We start from the raw sequence: 20052 nt of genomic DNA on the forward strand, positions 1-20052 counted from the left end.
TTCCCCCCCCCCGTTTTTTTTTGTGGTACACAGGCCTCTCACTGTTGTGGCCTCTCCCGTTGTGGAGTACAGGCTCCGGACTCACAGGCTCAGTGGCCTTGGCTCACGGGCCCAGCCGCTCCGTGGCACGTGGGATCCTCCCGGACCGGGGCACGAACCCGTGTCCCCTGCATCAGCAGGTGGACTCTCAACCACTGCGCCACCAGGGAAGCCCCTCAATTTCCCCTTTTATGGCTGTTACTATTTGCCTTATGTATTGAAATGCTCCTATGTTGAGTGCATAAATATTTACAATTGTTATATCTTCTGCTTGGATTGATCCCTTGATCATTGTATAGTGTCCTTCTTTGTCTCTTGTACTAGTCTTTGTTTTAAAATCTATTTTGTCTGATATGAGAATTGCTACTCCAGCTTTCTTTTGATTTCCATCTTTTGATTTCTATCCCCTCACTTTCAGTCTGTATGTGTCCCTAGGTCTGAAGTGGGTCTCTTGTAGACAGCATATATACGGGTCTTGTTTTTGTATCCATTCAGCCAGTCTATGTCTTTTGGTTGGAGCATTTAATCAATTTACATTTAAGGTAATTATTGATATGTATGTTCCTATTACCATTTTCTTAATTGTTTTGGGTTTATTATTGTAGGCCTTTTCCTTCTCTTGTGTTTCCTGCCTAGAGAAGTTCCTTTAGCGTTTGTTGTAAAGCTGGTTTAGTGGTGCTGAATTCTCTTAACTTTTGCTTGTCTGTAAAGCTTTTAATTTTTCCGTCAAATCTGAATGAGATCCTTGTTGGGTAGAGTAATCTTACTTGTAGGTTTTTCTCTTTCATCACTTTAAATATGTCCTGCTCCTCCCTCCTGGCTTGCAGAGTTTCTTCTGAAAGATTAGCTGTTAACCTTATGGGGATTCCCTTATGTGTTACTTGTTGTTTTTCCCTTGCTGCTTTTAATATTTTTTCTTTGTATTTAATTTTTGATAGTTTGATTATTATGGGTCTTGGCGTGTTTCTCCTTGGATTTATCCTTTATGGGACTCTCCGTGCTTCCTGGACTTGCTTAACTATTTCCTTTCCCATATTAGGGAAGTTTTCAACTATAATCTCTTCAAATATTTTCTCAGTCCCTTTCTTTTTCTCTTCTTTTTCTGGGACCCCTATAATTCGAATGTTGGTGCATTTAATGTTGTCCCAGAGGTCTCTGAGACTGTCCTCTATTCTTTTCATTCTTTTTTCTTTACTCTACTCTGCAGTAGTTATTTCCACTATTTTGTCTTCCAGGTCACTTATCTGTTCTTCTGCCTCAGTTATTCTGCTATTGTTCCCTTCTAGAGAATTTTTAATTTCATTTCTTGTGTTGTTCATCACTGTTTGTTTGCTCTTTAGTTCTTCTCTGTCCTTGTTAAACGTTTCTTGTATTTTCTCCATTCTATTTCCAAGATTTTGGATCATCTTTACTATCATTATTCTGAATTCTTTTTCAGGTAGACTGCCTATTTCCTCTTCATTTCTTAGGTCTGGTGGGATTTTTGCCTTGCTCCTTCATCTGCTGTGTGTTTCTCTGTCTTCTCATTTTGCTTAACTTTCTGTGTTTGGGGTCTCTTTTTCACAGGCTGCATCTTCGTAGGTCCCGTTGTTTTTGGTGTCTGTCCCCAGTGGCTAAGGTTGGTTCAGTGGGTTGTGCAGGGTTCCTGGTGGAGGGGAGTAGTACCTGTGTTCTGGTGGATGAGGCTGGATCTTGTCTTTCTGTTGGGCAGGTCCACGTCTGGTGGTGTGTTTTGGGGTGTCTGTGGCCTTATTATGATTTTAGTTAGCCTCTGTGCTAATGGGTTGGGTTGTGTTCCTGTCTTGCTAGTTGTTTGGCATAGGGTGTCCAGCAGTGTAGCTTGCTGGTCGTTGAGTGGAGCTGGGTCTTGGTGTTGAGATGGAGATCTCTGGGAGTTTTTCACCGTTTGATATTACGTGGGGCTGGGAGGTCTCTTGTGGACCAGTGTCCTGAACTTGGCTCTCCCACCTTAGAGGCACAGCCTTGATGCCTGGCTGGAGCACCAAGAGCCTGTCCTCCACACAGCTCAGAATAAAAGGGAGAAAGAAAGAAAGAAAGAGAGGCAGGCCGGCAACAACAACAACAACAAAAAAACAAGACAGACACAACCCTAGGACAAATGATAAAAACAAAGCTATACAGGCAAAATCACACACGGAAGCATACACATACACACTCACAAAAATAGGAAAAGGAGAAAAAATATATATATCGTTGCTCCCAAAGTCCACCTCCTCGATTTGGGATGATTCGTTGTCTCTTCAGGTCTTCCACAGATGCAGGGTACATCAAGTTGATTGTGGAGATTTAATCCACTGCTCCTGAGGCTGCTGGGAGAGATTTCCCTTTTTCTTCTTTGTTTGCACAGCTCCTGGGGTTCAGCTTTGGATTTGGCCCCGCCTCTGCATGTACGTTTCCTGAGGGCGTCTGTTCCCTGCCCCGACAGAACGGGGTTAAAGGAGCAGCTGATTCCGGGGCTCTGGCTCACTCAGTTCGGGGGCAGGGAGGGGTATGGATGCAGGGCGAGCCTGCAGTGGCAGAGGCCAGTGGGACATGGCACCAGCCTGAGGCGCGCCGTGCGTTCTCCCAGGGAAGTTGTCCCTGGATCCCGGGACCCTGGCAGTGGTGGGCTGCACAGGCTCCCGGGAGGGGAGGTGTGGAGAGTGACCTGTGCTCGCACACAGGCTTCTTGGCGGGAGCAGCAGCCTTAGCGTCTCGTGCCCGTCTCTGGGATCCGCGCTGTTAGCCGCAGCTCACGCCCGTCTCTGCAGCTCCTTTAAGCAGCGCTCTGAATCCCCTCTCCTGGTGCACCAGGAAACAAAGAGCGAAGAAAAAGTCTCTTGCCTCTTCGGCAGGTCCAGACTTTTCGCCGGACTCCCTCCGGGCCAGCCGTGGTGCACTAACCCCTTCAGGCTCTCTTCCTGCCGCCAGCCCCAGTCTTCTCCCTGCGCTCCGACCGAAACCCGATACCCGAGCCTCAGCTCCCAGCCCCGCCCGCCCCGGCGGCCGAGCAGACAAGCCTCTCGGGCTGGTGTGTGCCTGAGGGCACCGATCCTCTCTGTGCGGGCATCTCTCCGCTTTGCCCTCCGCACCCCTGTTGCTGCGCTCTCCTCCGCGGCTCCGAAGCTTCCACTCCGCCACCCGCAGTCTCCGCCCGCGAAGGGGCTCCTAGTGTGTGGAAACCTTTCCTCCTTCACGGCTCCCTCCCACTGGTGCGGGTCCCGTCCCTATTCTTTGTCTGTTTTTTCTTTTTTCTTTTGCCCTACCCAGGTATGTGGGGGAGTTCCTTGCCTTTTGGGAGGCCTGAGGTCTTCTGCCAGCGTTCAGTACGTGTTCTGTAGGAGTTGTTCCACATGTAGATGTATTTCTGATGCATTTGTGGGGAGGAAGGTGATCTCCGCGTCTTACTCTTCCACCATCTTGAAGCTCCTCTCTATGATCTTTTTCTATTTTGTTCTTAAAACTGCACGTGAATCTACAATTTCTTAAAATAAAAAGGTTTTTTTTTATGTCAATGAGAGAAATGGATGGAGAGAGGACAGAGGGAAGAAACAAAGGCCCTCGTCCAAGTCCACACATTGGGCAATCAAGCTACTTGTGCTCATCAGAGCCTTGGGCTCATATCCTCTGCTCTGTGCCACCTCCTCATCTGATAAAAGACTGTTATGTCCTCTACTTCTGGGACCTTCCCCTTCCTCTCTTCATCTAAGCCTAGCGATGTGATCAATCAAGGGGTCTTGAACCCTCAGTAGCAAGGCCCAGGCTTTTACCCACATTCAAGGTTGGGCATGTGAGTTCTGTGTCCACCACTCCCACAGCAGAGAGGAGGGGTGCAGGAGGACTCTTTGACTCTGCAGCTTATTCTAAGCCATGTTGGGTTAGAGGGATCAACATGGACACTGAGAAGGAGAGACTCTTTAGTTCTAAAGGGACCATTGAAACAGAAATTTCTGAGTGACATTTTCCTACCATGTAGAAATAGTATACCTGAAAATAAAGTAAGATCAGAGGTGAGGGACAGAGGAAGGGAGGGAAAAGCTGATGATAAAAATTGAGCATCTGTGTCTGTATATCTATATCAATATTTATATGTATAAATACCTTTATATGTATATCTATATCATCTATGTCTATATTTATATGTATATCTATATCTATATCAATGTCATCTCTCTGTATTCATATCTGAAGCATTCAAACTCATGGACTTTGGGATGTGAAGCAGTATGTTTACTTTTTGGGTGCTTAAGTTATGTTTGAGTATCATTTCTATTCTTTGCAACCAAAGAGTCCCAGCATATAACCTCCCACCTGCTATATGCCTCCTAGCACTTTGCCCACCAGCCCAAGCCCTACTCAACCTTGGAACTCATTAGTAAACTCACAACCCTGTATGTGCTGAGAGCTGGCCAGCTCCCAGATATTTGAAGGCTCTAATCTGAGCTTCCCTCTGCAGGGTGTTCTGAGCCCTGTCTGAGGAGGGGGAAAAGGAAAGCTGTGTCCTGAGATGGAATCAGTGCCTCTGAGGTGAGGCGTAGCAAGCTCCAATCTACAATGGGTTTCCTTGGAGGCTATGCCTTAGAGTCTGTTTCCCACTTCATTTGTCAGTTCATCTCTAAAATGACTTAACAGTGGGACTCTGGGAATGCAGATTCTCACCAAGGCTCTGACACTAGCTGGGGACATGGGGCACCACCGCCAGTTTCAAGGGAGATGAGAATAGCTGCCCTCATTGCCTGGGATTTGTCCCCACCAATGAAGGCTAATTTTGGAAGCCTGGAGGCTTCTGTTGCTAGTTACTAGACCAGAACCATGGGTGAAATCATAGCATAAAGGTCGTAGCACCTCACTGAGGTCGTCAAAGAATGTTTGAGGTCATAGCCAGGTTCTGGGAGCTTGCTCTACAGGTTGAGGGAGAGGGAAGCCCAAGTCTTGGTGAGCTTTGAAGTGGGTGAGTGTCAGGAAGTTCAAGCATGTAGGGGGATCCATTCTTGCACCTGTATCAGGAAGGCAGCCTTGAGGTCCCCCTCCCCACACCACCCCTGATGCCCTGTCAGATAACAGCTATGCTGGGGCACCCCATGTTGGTCAGGAGGCAGGTACCATCTGATGTTACCCCACTTCACCAATTCTTCCTTCCTCCCTCCATTCTGCCTCACACTACCCCTCCCTCCTCTCTCCCCCATTCACCACACCCCGTCCCACTTCAACCACACTCCTCCTCTGCTTGCTGCCTGCTCCACTCATTTCTCTTCCATTTATGCCATATTTCCTGTTTCATTCCAGCCACACCCTCCCCTTTGCCGCATTCCACTTACCTGCATTTCCTCCCATTCAATGCTGAATCTAGAATCCAGCCTACTCAGCAATGCCTGGGTCAGATCCCAGGCAACGAAGGCAGCTGCTCTCATCTCCTTTTGGCAGATGAGGAAACTCAGAGTGAGAGTTGCCTGTGACTCCCTCCAAAACATGGCACGAGAGAATGACCTAAGAAGAGTGGTTCCAGAATCTCAAATGAAGAGAACAGCTGTTACTCTGGCTGGCACTGTTCTAAGAACTTTAATTCTCTTAAACAGCTTAATGAGGTAGATACAAGCATTATCTCCATTTTTCAGATGAGTAAACTGAGGCATGCAATACTAATTAAATTCCAAGGGCAAACAGCCACTGAGTGGAATAGCCAGAAATTGACCCTGGTGTCCATGTTTTCATCCACACTCAGTAGCAGTGGTGGATGTTTATATGAGAAGGTAGCCAACGGCTGTTTTGATTTCCTACCTTGACTAGATATTTGTGACGTTTAAACATTTTCAGGTATCTAGTTACTTCCTCCAAGCTTATATCCAAGGGGATGATTTTGCCTAAAACTTATAGGCCGTAGGAAACACCTTCTCCCAGGGCAATAATAAACAGTCTTTCCCAAAGTTTAGTCTCTCCCATGCAGCATTAGAAGTAGCCATATTGTGTAACCAGGCAGGATGCAAGGTCGGGGATGGAATGCTGTCAGGAGACAAGGGAGAAATTCACTTGCTGCTCTGTCTTGGGCAAATCCCCATCTTCTCTTCCTGGACTCCTCATCACTTTAGGATTTTTTAATGCCTACTTGGGATATTTGGAGGATATGCGCTTTTTACTAACCACTGTAGTGCTTGAGTCCCCCTCCTTTACCCCACATCCCGATGGATACCAACATTAAATCCATCCTTCACAGCAGTGAGACCAGTGTTTCTCACAGCAAAGTCCGTGGCCAGGCTCCACCCCAGACCCACTGGGCCCAGAAATCTGCATTTTACTAAACCATACCCAAGCTAGGTAAAACTAAGTCAAAGGAAAGATTGAGATTGAACTGAGAAAGGCTCTGAATTTTAGAGGAAAGTTTAAAAAATATGCAGGCAATGGGAGTTGAGTTTTTCACTAGGGGGCTCTGTTTGATAGATAAATTTGGGCAGGATGGAGAGCTGCAATGTTTAAGGCTGGATTTGAAGACTTTAAGCATTGAAAAGATCTCATTCCTCAGATCACCACTGTTACTTCAAAATAAAAATAATACTGAAGCATAAAACACAAAGTGTACATGTTGAAATAGCTTCCTCCTAGATGTGCTAATTGGCAAATGTTGAGTAAGTTTATTGAAATGCAAACTGTCTTATTTTGGGGCTGCCCCTGCTTAGTTGGTGTCCTACAGATGATGCTTCTTCTGCCTCAAGTCATCTGGCTCTGGTAACATTCATTCGTTTGTTCTTTCACTCATTCGTGCAACAAATATTTATTGAGCTTGGCACAGCAATTAACCAAAAAGCAAATATCTTTGCTTCCACAGAGCTTGCATTCTAGTGAGGGGGAGACAGGCGAGAAACAAAGTCAATATGTAAAATCTATGGCGTGTTAAGAGTTATAAGTCCTCCGGAGAAAAATAAGATGGAGAAAGGGGAGAAAAGTTCTGGAGCTTGGAGGAGGGCTTATCAGGGAAGTCTTCTCCCAAAGTGAGGTTTAAAGAAAGTCCTAAAAGAGGTGAGGGAGCCACGTGGTCCTGCAGGAGGAGGGTGCAGGCAGAGAGGACAGCGCTTTGCCTAATCCTGTAGCAGCCAAGACGCAGACCCCTGACTCCGCACAAAAAGCCCTAAACAATCCCCAGTTCTGAGGGAAGCCAAGCTGGGCGGTCGCTCCCATCTCATTACAGCAGCAAAGCTTGACCTCATTGCCCGGTGGCCTTAGGGGCTGTCACCCAAACCCTGCCGACAGGTACCACCTTCTCCCTGTGGGTTCAGGTCAGATCTGTTCAGTGAAGACCAATTAAGCACCGATCCTGTGCCCAGACCTGTGCCAGGACCCGTCAGAGCCTGGCCTGCAAACCTGACACAGAAAAGTAGAATCCAAGTGTGAGGGTCAGAGAAGAGGCGTGGAGTCAGCCTGGGGGCAGCAGTTGTTTGGTTTGCTCTCATCCCACCCCCGTCATTCCTGCTCCCCAGACATGCTGCTGCTTTCAGATTTGTTCTTCGTGTCAGGGCTTTTGCTGTTTCTTTCCCTTGGATTCTCTCTCCCCAGACTTCCCCAGGGGTCAGTTCTCACTGTTCTGGCTTCAGCCTAGTGTCACCTCCCCAGGAGCGTCTCCGAGATGGCCCTGCAGTCTGTGTCGCTGTTACTATGTGCCTCGTCCTTTTTTTCCATCCTATCATTGTCCCCACCACCAACTGAGATGACTGTTGTCGCGGTCCCCTCTCCCCTACCCTCCCCGCGGGAGCTGGGACCCAGTTTCTCCCATTTGCCCCCTCCATCCCCAAGGCCTCAAAAATAGGAGGTGCTCAATAAATATCAGCCAACAAATTTATTTACTGAGCAAGGGGCCATCGATGCTTTACCTGAATAACCCATGCCGTCTGCCCAGCTCTCCTCCTGCCTGCACCCCCCTGCCTGCTCCTGAGGCCCCTGAAGTACATTCTCGGATATTCTCGCTGACCATGGAGAACTGTTATTATCCATCCTACAAAAAGGAGGGCAAAGTGATGGTTAAGAATATGGATTGGACATCAGATGGGTTTGCTTTGGCCTCTGGCTCCTCCACTTTCAAACTGTGCCCTGGGCAAGTTAATTAACCTATCGGAACCTCAGTTTCCCCACCTGAGTAGAGCTGCTTTCAGTAAACTGTAGTCTTTGTTATTCTACCCAAATAACAATGGTTACTAACTCCTCTGTCCAGAGGAGAGGTTTGTACCACTTTCTTCCTGAGATGAGCGCCCCGGCCCAGGCTGGAGCCCCCAGGGACTCCTGCAGAGAGACCGACAAAAAGGGAAAGTCCAAACTCAGTGATTGTGCTGCTGGGGACCAAGAGTTAATGATCCGGGGATGCTTAATGAGCTTCCTCCTCTGCTCTCTCCCATTGCAGGTGGCATGGCAGCCTTCCAGGACCAGAGGCTGCTCCCTGCACCTGCCCCTCCACATCCAATTTGTTTGCAGTGTCCTAAAAAGCTAACCAAGCTGAAATCGCTGATACCAAGGCTCTAAAAGTCCTGCACCAGTATTTAGTGTTCTCCAGGGCTCCAACCTTGTCCCTGCCTCCTAATCCTTTCCATCTGTTGGGAGCAGTTGAGGGATTCAGCGATGATAACTGCCGAGATGATCTCTTCTGCTTGGGGCTGGGAGCACAGCTGTCCTGGAGGCTTGCTTCTTGTGAATTCCTGCAGTGTCCCTTCTCATGCCTGAGCACTCTTCCTGGGGCTTCTGAGGAAGTCCCATGCATTAGTGTCACAATTATATTATGATATAATAAAGCTGCTGGTGATTATCCTGGAGAGGTGGCAGGCCATGGTGGCATAGAGCACAGATTGGGAATCGGGTTGCCTGGATTGAATCCTGGCTCCGTTTAATAACTGTGTGATCTTGGCCCAAAATAATGTTATCTTATCTATTACATACAGCCTGCCTCGTGGGAGCCAGACATTGTTCATAAACCCCCAATATAATAATAATAATAATAATAATAATAATATATATATTTTTATTTTTGGCTGTGTTGGGTCTTTGTTGAGGTGTGCAGGCTTCTCATTGCGGTGGCTTCTTTTGTTGCAGAGCGTGGGCTCTAGGCATGCGGGCTTCAGTAGTTGTGGCTCACAGGCTTAGTTCCTCTGCAACATGTGGGATCTTCCCGGACCGAGGCTCGAACCCATGTCCCCTGCATTGGCAGGCGGATTTTTAACCACTGCGCCACCAAGGAAACCCAAAGCTCACATGATTATATTAAGCTCACTGGATGATCTCCCTTTTGATGAACTCGAAGGCAACAAATTAGTAACCTTAATTACACCTGCAAAATGCCTTTTGCCACATAAGGTAATGTGATCACAGGCATGTTTTTGCATCATATTCACAGTCCTGGGGATTCGAGCAGGAAATCGTGGTGTCGTCTTAGAATTCTGCCGACCTCATCTACACTGCCTTGAATTTTAGAATGTTCAAACTTCACCTTTCCTTGGGGCACAGGAAAGGTGATCGCTTGATGCTGGATTTGGGGGAGACCCTCACTAGGGCAAAGCATCCAAGGATGCTTGAAGGGAGTGGGATTAAGAGTCAGAAGGATGATTAATCTTGGATGAAGGACAGACATTTTATTTGCTTATCCAGCCATGTTTATTGAGAATCTCTAGGTGCCCAGGATCTAGCAGTGAACAGAATAGACACAGTCCATGCCCTCATGGAGCTGATGGTCTGGTGGATGATGAGGGTTCCCCAAAGAGAAGTATGGGGTTCAGTGGGGGGAGGGAAACGAAGGCTAGCCTGTCATCTGAGGGCAAAGAGGGCAGGGGTTCAGGTAAATTTTTACAGCTTATGTGAGGAATGGGAAGGACACCATCTCCTCGGTGAGGTGGAGCTCAAACAATTCTAGGCTGATCTAAAGAGCACTGAGTCCTCTAAGGATCCTGAGCTCCCCTCGTGCCCCAGGGATCACCAGGAAACTCTGTCTCAGCTTATTAGCTTAGCCTGGCAGTCACTAACTTGAATACAGAAATGCCTACAAGGGCAGGAACTTGACATAAATAAATGGCGCATCTGAGTGTGAACAAAAGAATAGGGCAAGTGTGATAGCAAATGGTGACTGGCCTGCGGCTTTGGTGTCAGGATGGTAACAGGGAGTGCTGGGGTCCCCACACACTGGAGCATGGACACCTGTCTACAGGGGTTGCCAGTACCTACTCCAGCTGATTGTACCATCAGGAACAAATCATCAGGTCTTCTGATTTTTGACAAAATTCAGATGATTTTGTGGAAAATCCCCGATTTTAAAAATTTAAGTAATTTTTTTTAATGTAAAGATCTTCAGAGAGGTAACATACGTACAGGTGTCTGTGGCACAGGGCCAGCCTGCAGGCATCTATTTGTGAACTTCAGTAGAGCTGCCTGCACTGAGTTGTGTTTGGGTGTCGCATCATCAGCTTTTTTTTAAAAAAAAAATATTTATTTATTTATTTTGGTTGCACCAAGTCTTTGTTGCGGCACATGGGATCTTCGTTGCGGCATGCGGACTTCTTAGCTGCGGCATTCCGTCTTCTCAGTTGCGGCATGCATGCAGGATCTTGTTCTCCGACCAGGGCTTGAACCTGGGGCCCCTGCATTGGGAGTGTAGAGTCTCACCCACTGGACCACCAGAGAATTTCCCCCCATCATCAGCTTTAACTGAGAAGTGCAGGTGGCCTCTGTATCCCAGGGTTCCCAGCCTGAAGTTATGCATCAGAAATGCCTTTGCACACTTTCAATGGAGGAAACCTTGTGTCTCCTTGAGATTTCTCTTTCTCCCCTTCCATTGTGACCATGGGAACAATCGCATTGTCCTCTCTGCCATGCATGTTAGAAGCTCACAGTTCAATTCAAATGTTTGCTCCTCTGGTATCCAGTGTCTACCTTTTCCTCCTCATGGTCTCCTCAACTGAGGCAGCTGTCCAAGCTTCTGTTCCATTTCCTAGTACCTACCATCTGACTCTGGGCTGGGAAGCTAACTATTTTATTTACCTTAGTATCTACAGTGTCTAATACATGGGAGGCACTCAATAAATATTTGAGTGTTGGGCAAATGATGAGTTGCCCATTATTTTTGGTTGATACAAGAAATAGACATGTGTGAAAAGAACACTTTTGTAGACACTATTATTGAAAACTCAACCCTTAAGTTCCCTTAATGAATTAGAGTGACCAACAGTCCTCACGTGTCCAAGGATGAAGGGGTTCTTGGGATGCAGGACTTTCAGTTTTAAAACCGAGATGAAAGAGTTTCCCAAGACACAAAACTTTCAGTGCTAAAACTGGGAAAGTCCCGGGAAAACTCAGCTGGTCACCCTCCCTTAAATAAAAACTCAAAGGAAAACAAGATTCTCTTGAAGCTCAAAAAATGGAAAAAGACCATTTCTCCTGCTAAATAGGAATGATTCCTTTTATCTGCTGATGGGAGGTTTGAAAATCTCATGTTTCCTCTTTACCTTGACCTCTAAGAAACTCCAGGGTAAATTCTCTGGATCATGTCAGAAGCATCTGTCAGTCTAGGTTGTCTGAGATAATTGTTTCATTGACTCTGCCTTGTTTTTTAAAAATCTTTTCTCTCTTTAAAAGTGTTAACATGGTGTAAATTACACCCAGAATTACATTAAATAATTTATGCCAAGCAAACATGAGAGAAAGCCTATGTCCTTTGCCTTTTTGCTTCTCTTCAATTGGCTATTATTTCATTCTATGTGTGTATTACTTCAGGGGTTGGCAAACTATGGCCTGTGGGTCAAATCTGGGACCACTGCCTCTTTTTGTAAATAAATTTTTACTGGAATAACAGTCATACTTATGAACTTATGTATTGTCCATGGCTGTTTTCATGTTACAAGGGCAGAGTTGAGTAGTTGCAACGGACACTGTGTGACCCACAAAACCTAAACTATTTGCTCTTTGTAGTCTGTCAACCCCTGCATTATGTCACAAACCACAAATCCTTTTGAAAGGATTTATATAGAATTTCAAATTTTACATACATATTACCCTTTCTGTTCCCAAATGTAGTTTCAAAATTTATACATGTATGTGTATATATATTCTGTTTACAAAAGTAGTACATGCTAATTATAAAAATGTTAACATCACAGAAATACGTAATGATGATAGTAACCATCCCTTTTTAAACTCAATTCCTACTGGTAAGCCTCAGTTAACTAGTCAGTGTAGATTCCTCCTGATTCCTTTCAGTGCATAAACTAATTCACATATATCATTAAAATAATACTAAAAAAGACATAAATCTCTCTGTGAGCACATTTTCCTGGGTAAGCATTTTAAAATTCTCCATCAGCAGCATTTTTCACCCAGGTCTCCACTGGCACATTTGCAGACATTCTCACTCATTGTTTCCAATATCTTTCCTCATTGATCTAGTTTAATCAGAAGCCCTTTCTAACTCATCTTCACAATAGCAACATCACTGCAAGTTCTAATTATTCCTGGTGCCTCTCATTTTAATGATTCTTTTTTATCACTACGAATTACTGTTACTTTAAAACATCTCTCGGAACAAATGAGGATGTCAGATGCCTGCAGACTGTCACTTTGCTTCTAAATCATCAAGCTAAGTGTTCAGGACATGGCTTCAGCTGATCATCCATTTGTTTCTGGGAGACTATTAGGACCAGAGCCCTCACACAACACATGCATGATTGCATCACTCACCCCCAGAAGTCCAAGTCTTCTAGGGCATCCGTCATCATCCAGAATCTTAGATGCACACTGCTTTCTACGTGCTGATTGGACCAGATTACCTCCCCTCTCCAAACATTTCCTCTGAGCCCTCTGGAATTCCCAGTTTGTAAACAGGAGACATCCCTATATTTTCTTTTTTTTTTTTTTTTTTGCGGTACACGGGCCTCTCACTGTTGTGGCCTCTCCCGTTGCGGAGGACAGGCTCCGGACGTGCAGGCACAGCAGCCATGGCTCACGGGCCCAGCTGCTCCGCAGCATGTGGGATCTTCCCGGACCAGGGCACGAACCTGTGTCCCCTGCATCGGCCGGCGGACTCCCAACCACTGCACCACCAGGGAAGCCCCATCCCTATATTTTCAATTTCTCCTCCAAATGTTTTCTTTCATTTCTTGCCTTGGCTTAAGCCAGAGCTCCCCCTCGCCTCCTGGCCAGCCTTCCCAAGTGTAAGTTGCTTTTCTCTCTCAACTCATGTACCCCAAGGTTCCCCTTTGCCACTTCCAAAACATTTTCCCTTTCCAAAAAGTCCCAGAATCTTTCAAGCGAAGCCCTCAGATTATAGTGCCAGCTGTTCCTCCTCAAAATGGTCATCTGCTCTTCTCTCAATCATTAGAGACGCTCATGCTTAACGAGCCACTATCTTTCTTCCCACCCTGTTTTCGTCATTCTCAGTGATTTCAACATTTACATAGATAACTCTTCCAACCCTTTGATGTCTCCATTCCTTGGCCTTCCCACACATCCACATCTCTTTCCCATCACTTCTCAGCCTTTCCCATGGCCTTGCCATTGATGGTAACTGTACAACCTCTTAAATCTGAATTTCAAATCTCCCCCTTTTTGACCAATATTTCCTCTCATACTCTAATACCTCCACTCCAAACATTTTCCTGACTCGGTGAGACCTTTAGTTCAGTCCCATCCAACAGAAAAATAATGCAAGCTACGTGTGTTGCTTAAAATTTTCTAGTAGCAGCATTAAAGAAATATAAACAGTTAAATTTAAATAATATTTTTGTTTAACCCAACGGAACCAAAATATTATCATGTTATCCTTGTAACCAACATAAACATTATTAATGAGATATTTTACATTCTATTTTTCATACTCTGAAATCTGTGTACATTACACTTACTGTACATCTCAATTTCGACCAGATGCATTTCAAGGGCTCGATAGCCACATGTGACTATCATATTGGACAAAGCAGCTCTGGTCCATTGACCTAATTAAGTTTTCATCCTGTCTCTTCAATGTCCTCCCATTATTTCTTATCCAAAGCAGATTCCATTTCCCAGTACTATCATCACACTATTTCAAACATCCTCCACTGTCCCTTTACCTAGTCATCTACAAAAAACTCATTGTTGGTTGGACCAAACAATCAGTTTGTACTCATGCAGTTAAATACTACAGGAGAAAATCACACATCTGGGCTGCCTTGCTTCATGTTAGCTTTAGGACCACAGATTTCAAATGGGCACATAACCCTCCACAGAAGCCTCATCACATGTTCTTCATGGCATTTGTTTAATTGCTCTCTGAGACCACTATTTCAAATGTTTTCATCGCTGCTTAACGACCCCCCTCCCCCACACGTCTCCCTCTCAGCAGAGGCCCAGCTTCATTATCCACTAACAGGTATCACAAAGGAAATATGGCCAAAGTAGAACCCTACACTGCAGTTCAGGTGATGGTGCCATCCTCAAGCCCTGAACCTAGGAATCAGTTTGCTTTCCTCACTTCTGAGTCACCAGCATGTCCTATTGTCCAAAAGGTGTCTAAAATCTGTCCCTTTGTCCTTGAGTTTATAGCCACCACCTCGGATCTAGTCAGCATTACCTCTTGCCTGGACTTCAGTGACAGCTAACTGGCTTCCTTCTTTCCACTCTGCCACCTTGCAATCCCTTTTCTACTCAGCAGCCAGAGCAGCCTCTAAGAACACAAACTGGAGAGTATTGCTCTCTTTCTCACAACTCCTTGTTTCCATGGTTACAAAGGTCCTACACGATGGCCCTTGCTCACTTCTTCAATGAAATGTTTGATTGCTTTTCTCCCTACTCCCCACATTATACTCATACTGGCTTCTCTCTTGTTTCTGGAACACACCAAGCTCTTTCTTGCCTTCTGGCTTTGGCACTGCTATTCCCTCTGCCTAGAAATATCTTCCACTAGTGTTTCTCATGATTGGTTCCTTTTCTCCTTTTGATTTTTAGAGACATCTTCACAAAGACCCCTATGTAAAGCCCTCCTCTCCTCTCACCCATCAGTTATTCTCTTGTCAGGTCTCCCGTTATTTCCCTCATGGAACTTATTGTCTGAAATCACCTGGTTTATCTCCTCGTTTACTTCTTTATCATCTGTTTACCCACTAGAGATAAGCACTATGATGGTAAGGATGTTGTCTCGTTCAGCACTGTGTACCCTGAGCCTGGCACAGTACCCAGCATATAACAAACTCAGTAAATATTCATTGAATAAATGAATGAACAGTCAAGGAACTGGATGTTCCAGTATATCAGGGCTCCTCTCATTACTGTGAAATGCGCAGAATCACAAGATTGATCTTAACAGCCCCAGCAAGATCATTAACCTCCGATCAGGGTCACTGAGATTGACAAAGTACCCTTTCCCCCCACTTTGATAGAGATCATGTCTATAAATACCGCTGGGTGTTTAAGCTCTTTAAATGTGGTTAAACAGCAAGTCTAAATAGACTGCTTTCCTGACAGTGCTGGGTCAACAGAATATATTATCCCAGAGGGGCAGATGGGGTTAAAACCTCAGGGCTACATCAGTTCGAGAACTCAAGGGATGTTCATCACACAAGCCGTACAAATAGGCTATGACCTAGTGGTAGTTCTGAGAACTTATCATATAGTCACAAATCATGCTGACTTCTGTGTGGAGGATGGATTGGAATGAGGCAAAAAGGAGTATGGGGCTTCCCTGCTGGCACAGTGGTTGAGAGTCCGCCTGCCGATGCAGGGGACACAGGTTCGTGCCCCGGTCCGGGAAGATCCCACATGCCGCGGAGCGGCTGGGCCCGGGAGCCATGGCCGCTGAGCTTGCGCGTCCAGAGCCTGTGCTCCGCAATGGAAGAGGCTGCAACAATGAGAGGTCCGCATACCGCAAAAAAAAAAAAAAAAAAAAAAAAAAAAAAGGAGTATGGAGCATCTGTTAGTAGTCTTTCATTTGCAAGTGATAGAAATTCAACTCAAATTGGTTCCAGCAATAAAAGAATGTATTGACTCATGTAAACCGAAAAGGCTGGAGGTGTTTGGCTTCAGGTATAGGTGGATCCAGGGGCTCAAAACTAGTCAGGATTTGGAGCTTAATTACCTCCTCTCTTGAGCATAGGTTGGACTTAATGACATGCTTCCCAAGAACAGAGTATGGACAAGGGAAAATAAACAAGGTAACTTTAAGTGAAGAAGCCTGGCAAAAATTATGTTGGTCAGGTGATCAAAGTCATCATCACCAGTGACAAGTCATTTTGAAAACACGTACCTCCTGCCGTGCTGTGACCAGGAGGGCACTTCTGGGGTATTTTTCCCCAAGCTCATGACTCCAGTCTGATCATGAGAAAAACATGAAAGAAACCCAAATTAAGGGACATCCCACCAAATCCCTGACCAGTTCTCTGCAAAACTCTCAATGCTGTGAAAAACAAGAAAAGACTGAGAAAGCATCACAGAGTAGAGTAACCTAAGGAGACGTGACAGCTAAATGTAATGTAACCTCCTGGATGGGATCCTGGAACAGAAAATGTTGTTAGTGGAAAAGCTGGTAAAATCTGAATGAAGCCTGGACTTCAGTGAATAGTGAGGTACTAATGTTGTTTTCTTAGCTGTGATAAATGTACATTGTGATGTAAGATGTTAGCATTAAGGGAAACTGGGTGAGGGGTATATGGCAACCCTCTGATCTATCTCTGTAACTTTTCTGTAAGTCTAAAATTGTTCCAAAATAAAAAGTTTATTAAATCCTTGGTGTTTACTCCAATGAGTTACAACCTTATGTCTCCACAAAACTGGCACATGGATGTTTATAACAGCTTTATTCATAATTGCCAAAACTTGGAAGCAACCAAGCTGTCGTTCAGTAGGTGAATGGATAAATAAGCTATGGTACATCCAAACAATAGGATATAAGTCAGTGCTAAAAAGAAAGGACCTATCAAGCTATGAAAAGACATGGAAGAAACTTAAATGCATATAACTAAGTGAAAGAAGTCAATCTGAAAATTCTACATAATGTATGATCCCAAATATATGGCATTTTGGGAAAAGCAAAGCTATAGAGACCTTGAAAAGGTGAACGGTTGCCATGTGTTCAGGGGAGAGAGGAATGGCTTGGCAGAGCACAGAGGATTTTTAGGGCCGTGAAAGTACTCTATATGACACTATAATGGTGGATACGTGTCATTATACATTTGTCCAAACCCGTAGAATGTACAACATCAAGCATGAACCCTAAGTAAACACTATGGACTTTCAGTGATAATGATGTGATGATACAGCTTCTTTGATGATCACAAATGTATCTGGTGTGGGACGTGGATAGCGGAAACGCTGTATTTTAATGGGGGGAGGTAGCGGGTGTAAGGGAACTCTATGTATTTTCCACTCAATTTTGCTGTGAACCTAAAACTGCTCTAAAAAAGTAAAATCTATTTAAAAAAATTATTGAATAACAAAACTATCAGCAGGACCCACTATTTCTGAGTTCTGCTTTCCCTGCTGTCAGCTCTTCTTATGGGTAGAATGACCAATCACTCCAGTTTGACTGAGAAAGTCCTGCCTGCTGTCCAGCATAGTTATTAATAGCATCTCTTTTTACTCTCAAGAGTGTTCGGATTTAGGTGATAAGTGATGTAGTCACCCAACTACAGTGGACCCCAGCAGCTCTGGGCCTTCATCCTCCCAGATTTAAGGCCAAGAGATGGGAGAGGTTCTTGTTTCTCAGCAGTTCTGACTGAAGTCCCAGCCCTGAGTCTGACTGGCCCTGCTTGAGTCAGGTGACCAATCCTGAAGCAATAGGGAGTCTCGTGTTCTCATTGGCCATGTCTGGGCCACATGCCCACCACTGGCACTAGGCCTGAATGGCTCTACCCAGTCTGCATGAGATAGAGGGAGGGCTTGTTTCTCAGGCTCAGTTGGAGGTGGAATGGATACAAGGCAGGACAAAACACAGATGTCACTCAGATGGGGACACATGAGGTTTTCAAATGACTTACTTTTCAACTCCCCTAATATGAGTGGGTTTTAGGTTGCATTCATAACACATTGCTCTCACCCACTTTGCATCACACTTAGTGTGTTAAGAATCACACATATATGCAGACTCTCTCATCTTGGCCATAGTTCATTGTGATCGATTGTTGCTGTGATGTTGTTGTCTTAACTGTGATAGTTGGGAATTACTGGGCTGCTTGTGAGTCATGATTTATCATTGCTTCAAGTTTCTTTTACATTTTACCCATGCGCAAAGTGGAAATTTTGCTGTGTCTGTGGAGGTATATTGTGAATTCCATTGGTATGTGTGTCATAGCGGGGAATGATGAGAACCATCGTTGCAGGGGACAGATGGCCAGTCTCATAAGAAGAGGTCTCAGGGCCACCTAGCAGGGCTGGCATAGTCCTCAGCATGCTGGGTGCTTGGCAAGTCCCACTCACTTGGACATTTGATGTAAGCACTGGTTAGGGTCACAGGCTCAGAGGGAGGAGACAGAAACAGGACCTCAATGCTACCAAAGCTGTGTGACCTTGGGCAAGTTACTCAAACTCTCTGAGAATAGATGAAGCTAATAATCATACCTCCCTATAGCATTGTTTTAGGATTAAATAAGATAATGCATAGGGAGCACTTAGAAGTGACCAGCACATAGGAAGAGCTCAAGAAATATTTACTATTATTTTTATTATCTTAGTACAACTCCAGAAGCCTGCCTGCAAGAAGTCAGCATTTCAATCCAGGGTGCTTTAAGGCAGTGCAACTCAAAGTGTGGTCTGCAGCCCTGCCATAGCAGCCGTAGCAGGAGCATCTCGGAGCTTGTTAGAAATACAGACCCTTGGGCCCCATCTCACACCACCTCTGAATCCAAATCTCTAAGACTGGACTTGCAGTTTAACAAGCTCCCCAGTGATTAACATGCATGTGAAGCGTGAGAACCATCGTTATAAAGTGCCTTCGCGTTAATCCAGAGAGCAGTGTTTCCAAGCCATAGCCTTGCTATTGTAAGAAACAAAGAAGAGGAATTTTCCCCTTCCAAAACATTCTTACTTCTCTTCCACTTAGAGAAGACACTTCAACATCTCTTTTAGGATAGGTTTAGTACAGCAAGTTCTGAGGACCAACTGCCTAAATAAGCCAGTAAAAAGATTAAAGGCAAAAAGTTGTAAAAGCAACCATAACTACATAAAGATGTGAAATATGACAACAAAAACACAAAATTTAAGGAAGGGGAGTAAAAAATGTAGATCCCTCAGAGAAATGCAAATCAGATCCACAAGGAGATATCACCTCATACCTGTCAGAATGGCTATCATCAGAAAGTCTACAAATAGGGAAGATAATCCAGCCAGCCTGTACCTGGACCTCTGACCTGCAGAAACTGTGAGATAATAAATAGGTATTTTTTTTAATTCTAAAAAAAAAAGTCTACAGATAACAAATGCTGGCAAGGATATGGAGAAAAGGGAAGCCTAGTACACTGCTGGTTGGAATGCAAATTGATGCAGCCACTATGGATAACAGTATAGAGCTTCCTCAAAAAACTAAAATCAGAACTACCATATGATCCAGCAATTCCACTCCTGGGTATATATTTGAAGAAAACAAAAACACTAATTTGAAAAGATACACCCCAATGTTCATAGCAACACAATTTACAATAGCCAAGATATGAAATCAACCCAAGTGTGCATCAACAAATGAATGAAGACCATTAAAAAAATGAAATATTACCATTTGCAGCAAAGTGGATGGACCTAGAGAATATTATGCTTAGTGAAATAAGTCAGACAGAGAAAGACAAACACTTATGCAATCATGAAATCTAAAAATAAAAAATAGTAGAAACGAATGTGTATGCAAAACAGAAACAGACTCACAAATATAGAAAATAAACTAGTGGTTACCATTACGGAGAGGGACAGGGGAGGCAAATTAGGGGTATGGGATTAAGAGATACAAATCAGTATGTGTAAAATAGATAAGCAGCAAGGACATATTGTATAGAACAGGGGATTATAGCCATTATCCTGTAATAACTTTTAATGTAGTATAAT

Source organism: Mesoplodon mirus, assembly GCF_964341445.2.
Source record: "Mesoplodon mirus genome assembly, chromosome: 15".
Classification (NCBI taxonomy): Eukaryota; Metazoa; Chordata; class Mammalia; order Artiodactyla; family Ziphiidae; genus Mesoplodon; species Mesoplodon mirus.